This window comes from Cannabis sativa, chromosome 2 (genome assembly GCF_029168945.1).
Source record: "Cannabis sativa cultivar Pink pepper isolate KNU-18-1 chromosome 2, ASM2916894v1, whole genome shotgun sequence".
Classification (NCBI taxonomy): Eukaryota; Viridiplantae; Streptophyta; class Magnoliopsida; order Rosales; family Cannabaceae; genus Cannabis; species Cannabis sativa.
This window is the reverse complement of record NC_083602.1, coordinates 55,481,339-55,494,015: the sequence shown is the minus strand read 5'-3', so window position 1 is coordinate 55,494,015 and position 12,677 is coordinate 55,481,339. Positions and strand designations below refer to the sequence as shown.

Here is a 12,677-nt window from a genome sequence, read left to right as displayed (position 1 = left end):
AGTGTGATGATTCTAATATATGTAGTTATGCGACTACACAGTTGAAGATGACTTAAATAGTTTGATTGGTAACACCTATATCAACAAGGTGCATCTTATTTTCTGGAGTAATCTTGAGAACTCGAAAGTTAAGCGTGTTTGACTGGAGTAATCTTGGGACGGTTACCTTCTCAGAAGTTTTCTCGGGGAACGTGCGAGTAAGGACAAAGTACGGTAGAAACACTCGTGTTGGTTTGTAGGATCAGTCGTCACTCCATAAAACAGCTAAAAGTAACATACCCGTGTATAAGAGCCATAAGTCTATGCATCTTCTTTTAGTAGCCCATCATGAAAAAACTCCAAAGATAAGCACGCTTAATCTAGGGTAATTTTAGGATGGGTGACCACCTGAGAATTTTTTCCAAGAAGCGGACGAGTGAGGATAAAGCACACTAGAAAGACTCATGTTTCTACAGGTTCAGTCATCATTATGAAGCAGCCAAGAGTGATGTACCTGTGTATAAGAGTCATTAATCTGTGGGGAAGGCTCAACGGAGGCTTGAAGAAGGAATGTTACATTCCATCCTGAGACAGATGGCCAGCTCAAGAGGAAAATTAAGATATTGGAGGATATGTTACAAGCCTGTGTGATAGATTTTGAAGGTTCGTGGGGTAAGTACTTGCCTTTGATAGAGTTTTCCTACAACAATAGTTATGGGAGTATTATAGGAATGGATCCCCATGAGATGTTGTGTGGTAGGAAGTTTCACTCTCCAATTTATGAGATGAAATCGGGGAAAGAAAGTACTTCGGTCCAAAATCAATTCAGCGAACCAGTGAGGCTATAGAGAAGATCAAGGATTAAATGCTTGATTCTCAAAGCAGACAGAAAATTTATGCAGATCCAAAGCCCAGAGATATAGAATTTTAAGTAAGGGACCATGTCTTCCTATGAGTTTCACCAATGAAAGGGGTGAAACGCTTTGGAAAGAAGGGAAAGTTGAGCCCTAGGTTACAAGACCTTTAGAGATTCTCAAGAAAGTTGGACTTGTAGGTTATCTCCTAGCCTTGCTGTTGCTATATTTATAAACGCTACGCAAGTATACGCAATCAAGTAGTAAAATCTCACACAGGTGAGGTCGATCCCACAGGGAATTGGACTAAGTACCACTAAATTATACTTATGATTCTATTCGGCAAATCAAAAGCAATTATGACTTAAAAACAGTAAAATATGAAAGAAATTCAGAAAACTTATTAACACAATTGAGAGTTGAACAAGATGAGATAATAGGGAGGAGAATCCTGTTGTTGTTTACCCAAATCATTAATGCTTAATTACTATCCTATTCTTGGAGTGAATGACAGATTATGAAATAACCTAGCTCCTTTCAGATCTTCTAGATTCTAAATCACATGTTATCTAATTAATTCCTTAATTAAACTAACATGAAATCAGCATTAAGTAATAATCTACTCGTCACATAAGTCATGCAAATACTTTCGTTTCACATAGAACATCGATTATCTTAATTTTAGCATTCTCAATTCTCACTTTTCAGATTTCGAATTGAGATCATAGAACATGCACAAGGTGATCAATCTTAAACATGAAATTAAGAACAAATTAAGATAATTTCACACACAAGAATTGAGGAATGGTGATTAAACATTAACTAGGCAAAACATTAAACAACAATCATCATCCTCCCTAAATGGGAAATTTAGTTCAGAAACAAATCCATAACCATTCCTATAGCAATATTCAACATAAATAAATTAAAGAGGAATAAAGAAAAGAACTGTTGGTGGATGAATTTTGGATCGTCACTTGAATCTCTGTGCTCTTCCTGCCGCTCTCTGCTGTGTTTTAGGGTTTCTGATCGCTCTCCCCGACTTCCAATCGCAGTTTTCTATTTATAATTAAAATTTAGGGTTCGATGGATGAAAATGCCCCTGGTCCGTACGGGATCTCGCCGCGGCCATATACACTCTCACCGCGGCGAGATAATTGAAAATAAGGGGTCTCTCTGTATCTCTTAAATGGCCGCGGCGAGACTCTTCATCGCCGCGGCGACTGCGCCTTTGAAACACTTCGAGATCTAGCCGCGGCCAAGTTGTGTTTAGCCGCGGCCAGATGTGCACAATTACTCAGAAATTGTGTTTTCTTCGGCTTAGCACGTCTTTTAACGAATTTCTGCACCCGAGACCTCTTTTATTCCAAAGAACCTGAAAACATAGAAAACAAGCGTAATTCCGTCCTAACACAGCTAAAAACGCACATAAGTTAGATCCAAAACATAGGCTAAAATTAGCCTAACAAACTCCCCCAAACTGACTCTTTACTCGTCCCCGAGTAAACTAAGACTAAACTAAAAACAAACTGACAATGATAGCTAAACTTTCCAACAATTTAATTGTTACCACCACCTGCACAACTTCAATTCATCAATAACCAGAATTTCAACTTGCCAACTCTAAGAACTAAGTTGAATGTGCAATTTACAAGTAAGTAATTCATACGAACATAAAACATTGCAATTGCCATCAATATCACAACTCTTCTAAACTTTCCAACATCCCACTAACACATGATCAATAAGTTTGAATGACATACCTCTCTCCACTAATGTTGACAAATTTCTATTTGGAATCAATAGGTCTTTTTCGGTTAACATAGCATGGCTTAGGTACATGGGTAGGTGAGAAGTCATTTAGGCTATACTATACCATAAGCACTATTAACCAAGCAAGCCTAGACATTTATTTTGCTTTCTTTCCATATATCCCAAAAACAGAAATAAGAGATTGCAATTTTTCTTATGTGTGTACCTCATAATTTTCTTAACTTTTTTTCCTTCAAGAAGACATTTTTCTTTTCTTTTTTTTTTCTCAATCTCTCATTCCTACACTTTATTTTTCCACTTACAGCACTTATCCCCCCCAAACTTGCTTCAAGGCTCATGGCATAATAAGGTATGTTCAGGGTGAAAAGAGTTTAAGATACAAATTCAGCTCAGTTAAGTGGTGAAAAATTTTTAAAACAGGCTAAGGCTCAACTTTGGGTATACTATGGTAAATATTTCTAGGCAGGCTTGAAAGGCTCAATCGATCCAAAGAAAATTTGCCTAGATCATTTTCCAAACAAAAATCAACAAGAATTTTGCTTCAAGAGAGTATGTCAAACAAATTCTATTTCATGTACAACCAATCATTCCACAAACCAAATAGAACAGAAGTGATATGCGAGAATAACAAATGTTTTAAATCTACATGAATCACTTCCTAGCACACATCCATCTTAATTCAAACAGTTGCAAGTCAAGCACACAGTTATGTTTTAATCCATTGCACAAGTGAATAACAACAATTCAATCAATCTTTCAATTTAGCTATCACACAGGACTAACTAAAACTAAAACTAACTAAACTAAAACAAATAAACGCGAAAAAATTTAAGTTTCCCCCCCCCCCCCCAAACTAAAAATGCACATTGTCCCCAATGTGTGAAAATAAACCAGGGTGAGAGAAACTTACCTGAGCCCCTTAGAAGGGGTTTGGCGCGTGGCCGGTCATAAGGGTTGAAACGGGGTGGCATGGCAAAATAGTTCGGTTCGTCCACACCGATATTCATCCTCGTGACAAGTGTATTCAATTGAGCCACCTGCTGCTCATCGAAGATACTCCTCTGGGCCATGTAATTTTGCATATGCATGTTTTGCTGAATCAGATAATTCAGCTGATCGTGAGTGTACTGCATGGCGGGGTCAAGAGGCCCGACAGGACGTGGTGGTTCGATGTCCTCACGTTCTTTTTCTTCTCTTGCCGGAGGACCTCTTTCAACTGGCAGTTGACCATGAGGATGAGGAGGTTTGAAGCGAAGAACAGTGGCCAAGTTAATAGGGCGCTGTGGCGGTGCCTTGGTATCATATGAGTACTGCGGTACCCCATGTTTCTCACTGAGTATCGTTGATAATTCCAGCCAACCCAAGTCCTCCACCGAAGGTCCCTCAACCATTATGTCAAAGGTCACTCGAATAATATCCCCCACATTCAAATTATACCTTTCATAATGCCATAAACCCATTTAATCTCGTCTATTTGAGCATCGAAAAATGCTTATCGGGGAGCATCCTTGCACTAACAAAGTAAAGCCAAGCCTTGGCCATCGGGTTAAGTTCACATCTGTGACAATTGGTATGGTTCTTCACAAGCTCATGGAACCTAAGGGCTGGGGATACCCTAGAGTCTCAGCAATATCCACATAATTCAAACTTTTCTCTCGAAATTGCCGTTTCAAGGGTTGTTCTTCCACAGTGAAAGTTGGGAGGTCATAAAGAGCATGAATATCGGCTGTGGAAGCAGGCACTCTGACCCCCCTAACTCTTACCTTGCCATCCTCTCTTTCAGGCCAGTTGGCTAAAAATTCCAAAGCTAGAGTTTGGTTATCACGCTCAGTGACATCTACGAACTTAGTCCACTGCCTATGTAGGATTTGATCCCTAATAGATGCAAATGCAGGGGAATGTTGCGCTGGCTTAGGTTCACAATGTCTATCCCTCTATCTTCAATGAATGCCCTATCTTTCAATTTCAAAAACCGCTCTTGAGCATCCATGTTGGTAAACCTAACTCTATCAAGATTAGAGCGTCCCCTAGGTGGGTTGGATGATGAAGCTCCCCCTTCCTCATTGACTCTAGACCTCTTTGGACCCATCTCACCAAAATTCTTTCCTAACTCTCAAGATTTTTTTTCAAAATTTTGACAGCACTTCCCCTTAAAAATCGACTTCCCGGGACTTAATTCCCTTTCAATCTAACCCAATTCTATTCACACAATCAATTTCAACAATGTATATAGCAAAAATCCCAAATATCCAACAAATAATCCAAAACTATCCAACAAATTCACAAATTCCTCAATAAAAATTGGATTGGAAGTCTTAGAATCAATACCTCAATGACAATTCTTCCTTTAATCATCCTCCATTGTTGAAATCTTGAAGCTTTTGAGAAAGAAAAGGATGAATAAGGGTTTTTAAATTTTGGGTGAGGTTTTAGGGATTTGGGGTTGATTTTGAGTGGGAATTAGTGTTTGATGAGAGAAATAAGGGTTTAGGATGATTGTTGATGAAAGTTTATGGTTAGAATTGGTGAAAAGGAGTTTTGAATGGGATTAGATGAAGAAAAAATGGTGAAAAGTGGTGTTTTCGGCGTGGAGAAGAGAGGGTTTGAATGGGGTGTGATTTTTTGAAATGTTAGGGATTTGGGGTTTTTAAACAAAATCTGACCATTCTCGCCGCGACCACATGTATCCTCGCCGCGGCAAGATTCCGTGAAAATAACCCCCTCTCTGTAAGGCTTATCTGGCCGCGGCGGTATGTCCCCTCGCCGCGGCCAGAATTCGTTCAAAATAGCCCCTTTCTGTAAGGCTTAAATGGCCGCGGCCATACATTCCATCACCGCGGCCATCGACAAATTTTTTTTTTTTTTTTCACTAACGAAAAAGAATGAACAAAAAGAAAAATAACAGTAAACTTAAAAAGAGTTCAACTAAATCAAAAGAACACTTGGGTTGCCTCCCAATTAGCGCTAACTTTATCGTCGCTTAGCTAGACGTTGATCGAGATCTTCACAAAGGGGCGCCGAATCATGGCGACATGGTTTGATCAAATTGACCTCCCAAGTAGAGCTTTAATCGCTGCCCATTCACTTTGAAAGTATTAGACCTTCACCTTTAGTTCCACTCGCTCCATAGGGAAATACTTTGACCACCGTAAATGGCCTCGACCACCTTGACTTTAATTTACCAGAAACAACTTTAGTCTCGAGTTGAAGAGTAGAACTTGTCGACCAGTTGAAACTCCTTTCGACTAGATTTTGGCCATGCCATCTCTTAGTTCTTTCCTTGTAAATCTTGGCGTTCTCATAAGCTTCGTTTCGAAATTCTTCCAACTCATCCAACTCGTAGTAGTCTTTTCTCGCCCAAGACAGCTTTAAGTCCATGTTTAGAGTTTTCATTGCCCAATAAGCTTTGTGTTCTAACTCCACGTAAATGACACGCCTTTCCAAACACCAACCGATATGGTGACATCCCGATTGGCGTTTTGAACGCCGTTCGTAGGCCCACAATGCGTCATCCAACTTTCTTGACCAATCTTTCCTTGATCTCTCGCACCGTTTTCTCGAATCATCTTTATTTCTCGGTTAGAAATCTCGGCTTGGCCATTACTTTGCGATGATAGGGGAGGCGTTCTATGACGAACACCATACTTTGAAAGAAGTGCTTCGAATCGTTTGTTGCGTAAATGACTCCCTTCATCGCTTATGATCGCTCGGGAGTACCAAAACCGTGTGAATATATTCTTCTAAAGGAACCGAAGAACGTTTTTCCATCATTACCGGTGTTATGCCGCAATTCTACCCATTTTGATACGTAATCCACAAGCCTAGTAAAATGTATAGATTGCTAAACGATGAAGGAAAAGGACCTATAAAGTCTATCCCCCATACATCAAACAAATGCTCTACTTCCAAGATTCCCGTCAAAGGCATTTCGTTTCTCCTTGAGATGTTTCGTACGCCGACAACGATCACATGCCTTCACAAAAGTACTAGCTTCTTTGAAAAGTGTTGGCCAAAAGAACCCGCTTTGCAACACCTTGGCAAATCGTTCTAGTTCCACTAAAGTGTCCCCCACATGGTAGAGCATGACAGCTGATTAAGAATAGAGTACATCTCCTCTTCAGCACACACCTTCTTATTATCCGATCTCGCACAAAGGCTTGTAGAGGATTGGCTCTTCCCGCAGTAATGTTTCACCTCGTAAAAGAATTTCTTTAGTTGTTGGCGAGATAGCTCAGGAGGAGTGATATTGGCAAAATAAGTAATTAACATAATCGCATACCATGGTACCATAAGACTTTCCCTCACACTAAAGAGTTGTTCATCTAGAAATTGTTCATTTATTTGTACCTCTTTCGTATTCGACTTTCTTCCAAATTTAGTCTTGACAAGTGATCTGCCACCAAGTTTTCAGTATCCTTCTTGTCTTTTATGTCTAGATCAAATTCTCGCAAGAGAAGAACCCATCGAATCAGTCGTGGTTTGGCATCCTTCTTAGTCATCAAGTATTTGATTGCTGAATGATCTGTATACACTATCACTTTATTGCCAATCAAGTAGGGTCGAAATTTGTCACATGCAAACACTATAGCCAAGATCTCTTTTTCCGTAGTAGCGTAGTTCAGGTTGAGCATCATTCAAGGTTTTGCTTGCATAGTAAATGGTTCGAATACCTTGTCAACTCCGTTGTCCCAAAATCGGCTTCCAATAGCATAATCACTTGCATCGCACATGATTTCAAAAGGTAATTCCCAGTTTGGTGTAGTCACGATCGGTGCTGAGATTAGCTTATCCTTGAGAATCTGGAATGCTTCAAGACAATCTTTCCCAAATTCAAAAGGTACTCCACTAGCGAGAAGATTGGATATCGGTTTGGCAACTTTGGAAAAGTCTTTGATAAATCTTCTATAGAACCCGGCATGACCCAAGAAGCTTCGAACTCCCTTAACTGAAACTGGAGGAGGCAAGTTCTCAATTGTAGATACTTTGGCTCTGTCAACCTCAATACCTTCTTTCGAGATTTTATGTCCCAGCACTATTCCTTCTGTAACCATGAAATGGCACTTTTCCCAGTTCAACACCAAATTAGAGTCTTCACATCTTGTTAAAACCAATTCCAAGTTGCTCAAACATTGATCAAACGATGAACCAAATACTGAAAAATCATCCATGAACACCTCGATGCACTTTTCTATTAAATCTGAAAATATGGCCATCATACACTCGAAATGTCTGGAGCATTACATGTACCCCAAATGGCATTCGTCGAAAAGCAAAAGTACCATATGGACATGTGAATGTTGTTTTCTCTTGATCCTCCGTGCTATAGCTATTTGGTGATACCCCGAGTACCCATCAAGGAAACAATAGTACTCTTGTCCCCGCCAACTTGTCTAAGATCTCGATCAATGAATGGAAGTGGAAAGTGATCTTTTCGTGGCCTTGTTGAGTTTTCGGTAGTCAATGCAAATTCTCCATCCCGTGATCTAGTTGGGATGAGTTCATTCTTTTCATTCTTCACCACCGTCATCCCTCCTTTCTTTGGAACAACTTGACCGGACTCACCCATTTACTATCCGAAATAGGATACGCTACCTCGCATCTAACCACTTTAAGACTTCTTTTCTGACAACCTCCTTCATTGGTGGATTTAATCTTCGTTGTGCATCAATGGTTGGCTTCACTCCTTCCTCCATTAAGATTCTATGCATTACAGTTGAAGGGTTGATCCCTTTAATATCTGCTAAAGTCCATCCAATGGCTTTTGTATGCTTCCTTAGAACCCGTAATAGCTTGTCTGTCTCTACAGAAGATAGGAAGATGCCACAATAACAGGAAGTGTCTTATTTTCTCCCAAATATTCATACCCGAGATGCTCGGTAGGACTTTTAACTCTAGTTGAGGAGGCTTTTCGCAGATGGGGTAGGCTTTGTTGGTATGACTCCTAACTCTTCATAGTATTTTCTATTCAGAGGTCCATAAGAATCGAGCCACAAAGCATACTCATAAGCTTCCTTACCGTCTTGTTCCACCACCTCTTCTTGTACCAAAAGTCGATTAAGAGGGTCTTCGCATGCGTCTTTGTCTCCACCAACCGGTCCACCACATCAATTGCAAAACAGTTGTCACTAGCCGTAGGATAGGTCATCGTTTCGAGCACATTAAATACAACTTCATCTCCTTGTACCCTCGCCTTTAACTCTCCTTTCCGAACATCAATTAGTGCTTTCCCCGTTGCCAAGAAAGGTCTCCTGTGATGATAGGAACATTACTATCTTCTTCCATATCCAGAACAATGAAGTCAGTTGGAAAGATGAACTTGTCCACTTTTACTAACACATCCTCAATGACTCCTCTAGGGTGAGCTAGCGATCGATCTGCCAATTGAAGAGTTACAGTAGTTGGCTTTGCTTCACCTACCGCATTCTTTTAAACACCGACAAAGGCATTAAGTTTATACTGCTCCCAAATCACATAGTGCATTTATTCCTTCAATTTTTCCAATAGTACAAGGAATAGCATAAAGCTCCCCGGATCTCTCGAGTTTTGGAGGAGTTTCTTCTCGTAGAATAGCGCTACACTCTTCGCTTAGAGCCACCGTCTCATAATCTTCCATCTTCCTCTTCTTTGACAAAATTTCCTTCATAAACTTCACATAACTTGGCATCCGCTCTAGAGCTTCAAAGAAGGAATGTTAATGTGAAGTCTTTTGAAGACTTCTAAAACTTGGTGAATCGCTTGTCTAAGCTTGACTTTCGAGCCTCGAGGGTAGGGCATTTTTACATGATGATCAATACTAATTGGTGGAGACCGTGGTGGTGGTGTCCGTCGTAGCCTTCCGCCGTTGGTGTTGGTGTTTCAGCACCGTCGAGCATTTATTTCTTCGTCTACCTCAATCGGTTGTGGTAACTCGGGCCCATCATACTTCTTACCGCTCCTCGTGGTAATTGCCTTGCGCTTTTGGGATTGACTTCAGTTGTGCTAGGCAAATTTCCTTGAGGGCGGTTGCTACCCGAGTTGCTACCGGCCCATCCGAGTCTCCGCAGTCTTTAATTGAAGATCTAGTTTCAGTCATAAATTGGAGCAAGAACTGTCCGCAAACTAGAACTTCCACCGCAGGCTTGTTGCCGATTAAACCGTTGGTTCCGATTTCTTTGCCGATAGAACCCACTATTTCTTCGGTTGTTACCCTGGTTGAACCCATAATTGTTGTTGTTGTTGTTCTGTGAAAAATTCCCAATGGCTTTAGCTTCATCCATTGGCAAATCATCCACATCTGCTTGACACTCCGAAAAGTGATGACTTCCTCCACATAACTCACAAACAATTTGGGATTGTTTAGCTTGCCCTGCAATTATTTTTGTCAATGCCTCAACTCCGAGCCGTTAACTTTGTGATGGCATCAACTTCTAACACACCACCTACCTTCTTAGATTGACTCCTTTCAAGCTTGGCCACCGCCGATTGTTTAGAGCCATCTCCTCCAATAGATCATACGCCTCATTAGCACTCTTTCTCATAAAAGCTCCGCCCGCCGTCGCATCTATTAGAGTTCTAGTATTACCAACCGGCCTCGTTGTAGAAGTTGTGAACCAGCATCCACTTCTCTATACCATGATGAGGACACCTCCTGATCAGATCTTTAAACCTCTCCCAAGCCTCATGGAGAGATTCATTATCTTGTTGGCAGAAATTATTGATTTCTCCTCTCAGCTTTGCAGACTTGGCTGAAGGAAAAAACTTTGACAAGAATTTTGTTGCCAGATCATTCCATGTGGCAATAGAATTAGGTGGCAAGGAATTCAACCAACTCTTGGCTCGTTCTCTGAGCGAGAATGGAAACAATCTCAGTCGAATGGCATCATCGCTAACTCCATTAACCTTAAAAGTTTCACAAAGTTCCATGAAGTTAGAGAGATGCAGATTAGGATCTTCAGAAGGGAGGCCACCAACCGAACTGAAGACTGCACCACTTGAAGGATGGCAGGCTTAATCTCGAAATTGTTTGCATCCACTGCCGGTGGCCTGATACATGACTGCACTCCCGTCAGAGTAGGGAGAATGTAATCTCTCAAGCTTCGGCCATTAGCTTGATCTTCCACGGCACCTCCATTATTACCGTTATTACCCCCATTTTTTCCAGCATTATTGTTCACATTGGCGACCATATGATCTTCGATGTTTCAAGAAGCTTGTCGAAACTCTTTCTTGCCTCTTGTTCTTTCGATTCCTCCTGCAAGTTTTCTCGATTTCAGGATCAACTAGTAGTATGACTGTTTGTCCTTGACGGCGCATGCACTTAGGATTCCTGAAATAGATCAAGAAAATATTGCAAGAAAAAGGTTAGAAAAAATCAGCAAGAGAAAATATACCAAATTAGAAGTTAGTATAATTTTATGTAATATTAATCTTTATACAATTCCCCGGCAACGGCGCCAAAAACTTGTTGCTATATTTATAAACGCTACGCAAGTATACGCAATCAAGTAGTAAAATCTCACACAGGTGAGGTCGATCCCACAGGGAATTGGATTAAGTACCACTAAATTATACTTATGATTCTATTCGGCAAATCAAAAGCAATTATGATTTAAAAACAGTAAAATATGAAAGAAATTCAGAAAACTTATTAACACAATTGAGAGTTGAGCAAGATGAGATAATAGGGAGGAGAATCCTGTTGTTGTTTACCCAAATCATTAATGCTTAATTACTATCCTATTCTTGGAGTGAATGACAGATTATGAAATAACCTAGCTCCTTTCAGATCTTCTAGATTCTAAATCACATGTTATCTAATTAATTCCTTAATTAAACTAACATGAAATCAGCATTAAGTAATAATCTACTCGTCACATAAGTCATGCAAATACTTTCGTTTCACATAGAACATCGATTATCTTAATTTTAGCATTCTCAATTCTCACTTTTCAGATTTCGAATTGAGATCATAGAACATGCACAAGGTGATCAATCTTAAACATGAAATTAAGAACAAATTAAGATAATTTCACACACAAGAATTGAGGAATGGTGATTAAACATTAACTAGGCCAAACATTTAACAACAATCATCATCCTCCCTAAATGGGAAATTTAGTTCAGAAACAAATCCATAACCATTCCTATAGCAATATTCAACATAAATAAATTAAAGAGGAATAAAGAAAAGAACTGTTGGTGGATGAATTTTGGATCGTCACTTGAATCTCTGTGCTCTTCCTGCCGCTCTCTGCTGTGTTTTAGGGTTTCTGATCGCTCTCCCCGACTTCCAATCGCGGTTTTCTATTTATAATTAAAATTTAGGGTTCGATGGACGAAAATGCCCCTGGTCCGTACGGGATCTCGCCGCGGCCATATACACTCTCGTCGCGGCGAAATAATTGAAAATAAGGGGTCTCTCTGTATCTCTTAAATGGCCGCGGCGAGACTCTTCATCGCCGCGGCGACTGGGCCTTTAAAACACTTCGAAATCTAGCCGCGGCCAAGTTGTGTTTAGCCGCGGCCAGATGTGCACAATTACTCAGAAATTGTGTTTTCTTCGGCTCAGCACGTCTTTTAACGAATTTCTGCACCCGAGACCTCTTTTATTCCAAAGAACCTGAAAACATAGAAAACAAGCGTAATTCCGTCCCAACACAGCTAAAAACGCACATAAGTTAGATCCAAAACATAGGCTAAAATTAGCCTAACACTTGCCTCCAGTATTGTTAGTAGTGCATAACATCCTTCATGTGTCAATGCTAAAAAAGTACATGTCGAATCGACTCATGTTTTGATTTATAAAACCCTCAAGTTGCATCCAGACGTGTCCCATGAGGAATAAACAATTTAGATCCTCGATAGAAAAAGATAAAGTCCTTCAAAACAAGACCATAACTTTGATCAAAGTACTCTAGATGAATTGCAAGGTAGAGGAAGTCACTTGGTAGTTAGAATCTGACATGAGGGCTCAATATTCGAAGTTGTTCAGGTTAGATTTTAAGGATGAAATCTTTTTAATGGGAGGATAATTGTAATGACCACATATTTAGACATAGAAATTTGGAGCTTAAAAATGATTTAATTACTTTT

The 12,677-nt window shown here is 40.1% G+C and overlaps 1 non-coding gene across 1 annotated transcript; it reads left to right on the top strand.

Annotated features, from left to right (window-relative positions):
• The first annotated feature begins 10,212 nt into the window (after positions 1-10,212).
• Positions 10,213-10,319, top strand: LOC133035232 (small nucleolar RNA R71). Its single transcript, XR_009686510.1, has one exon. It is a non-coding gene; the product is annotated as a small nucleolar RNA R71 (small nucleolar RNA).
• Positions 10,320-12,677: the final 2,358 nt, after the last annotated feature.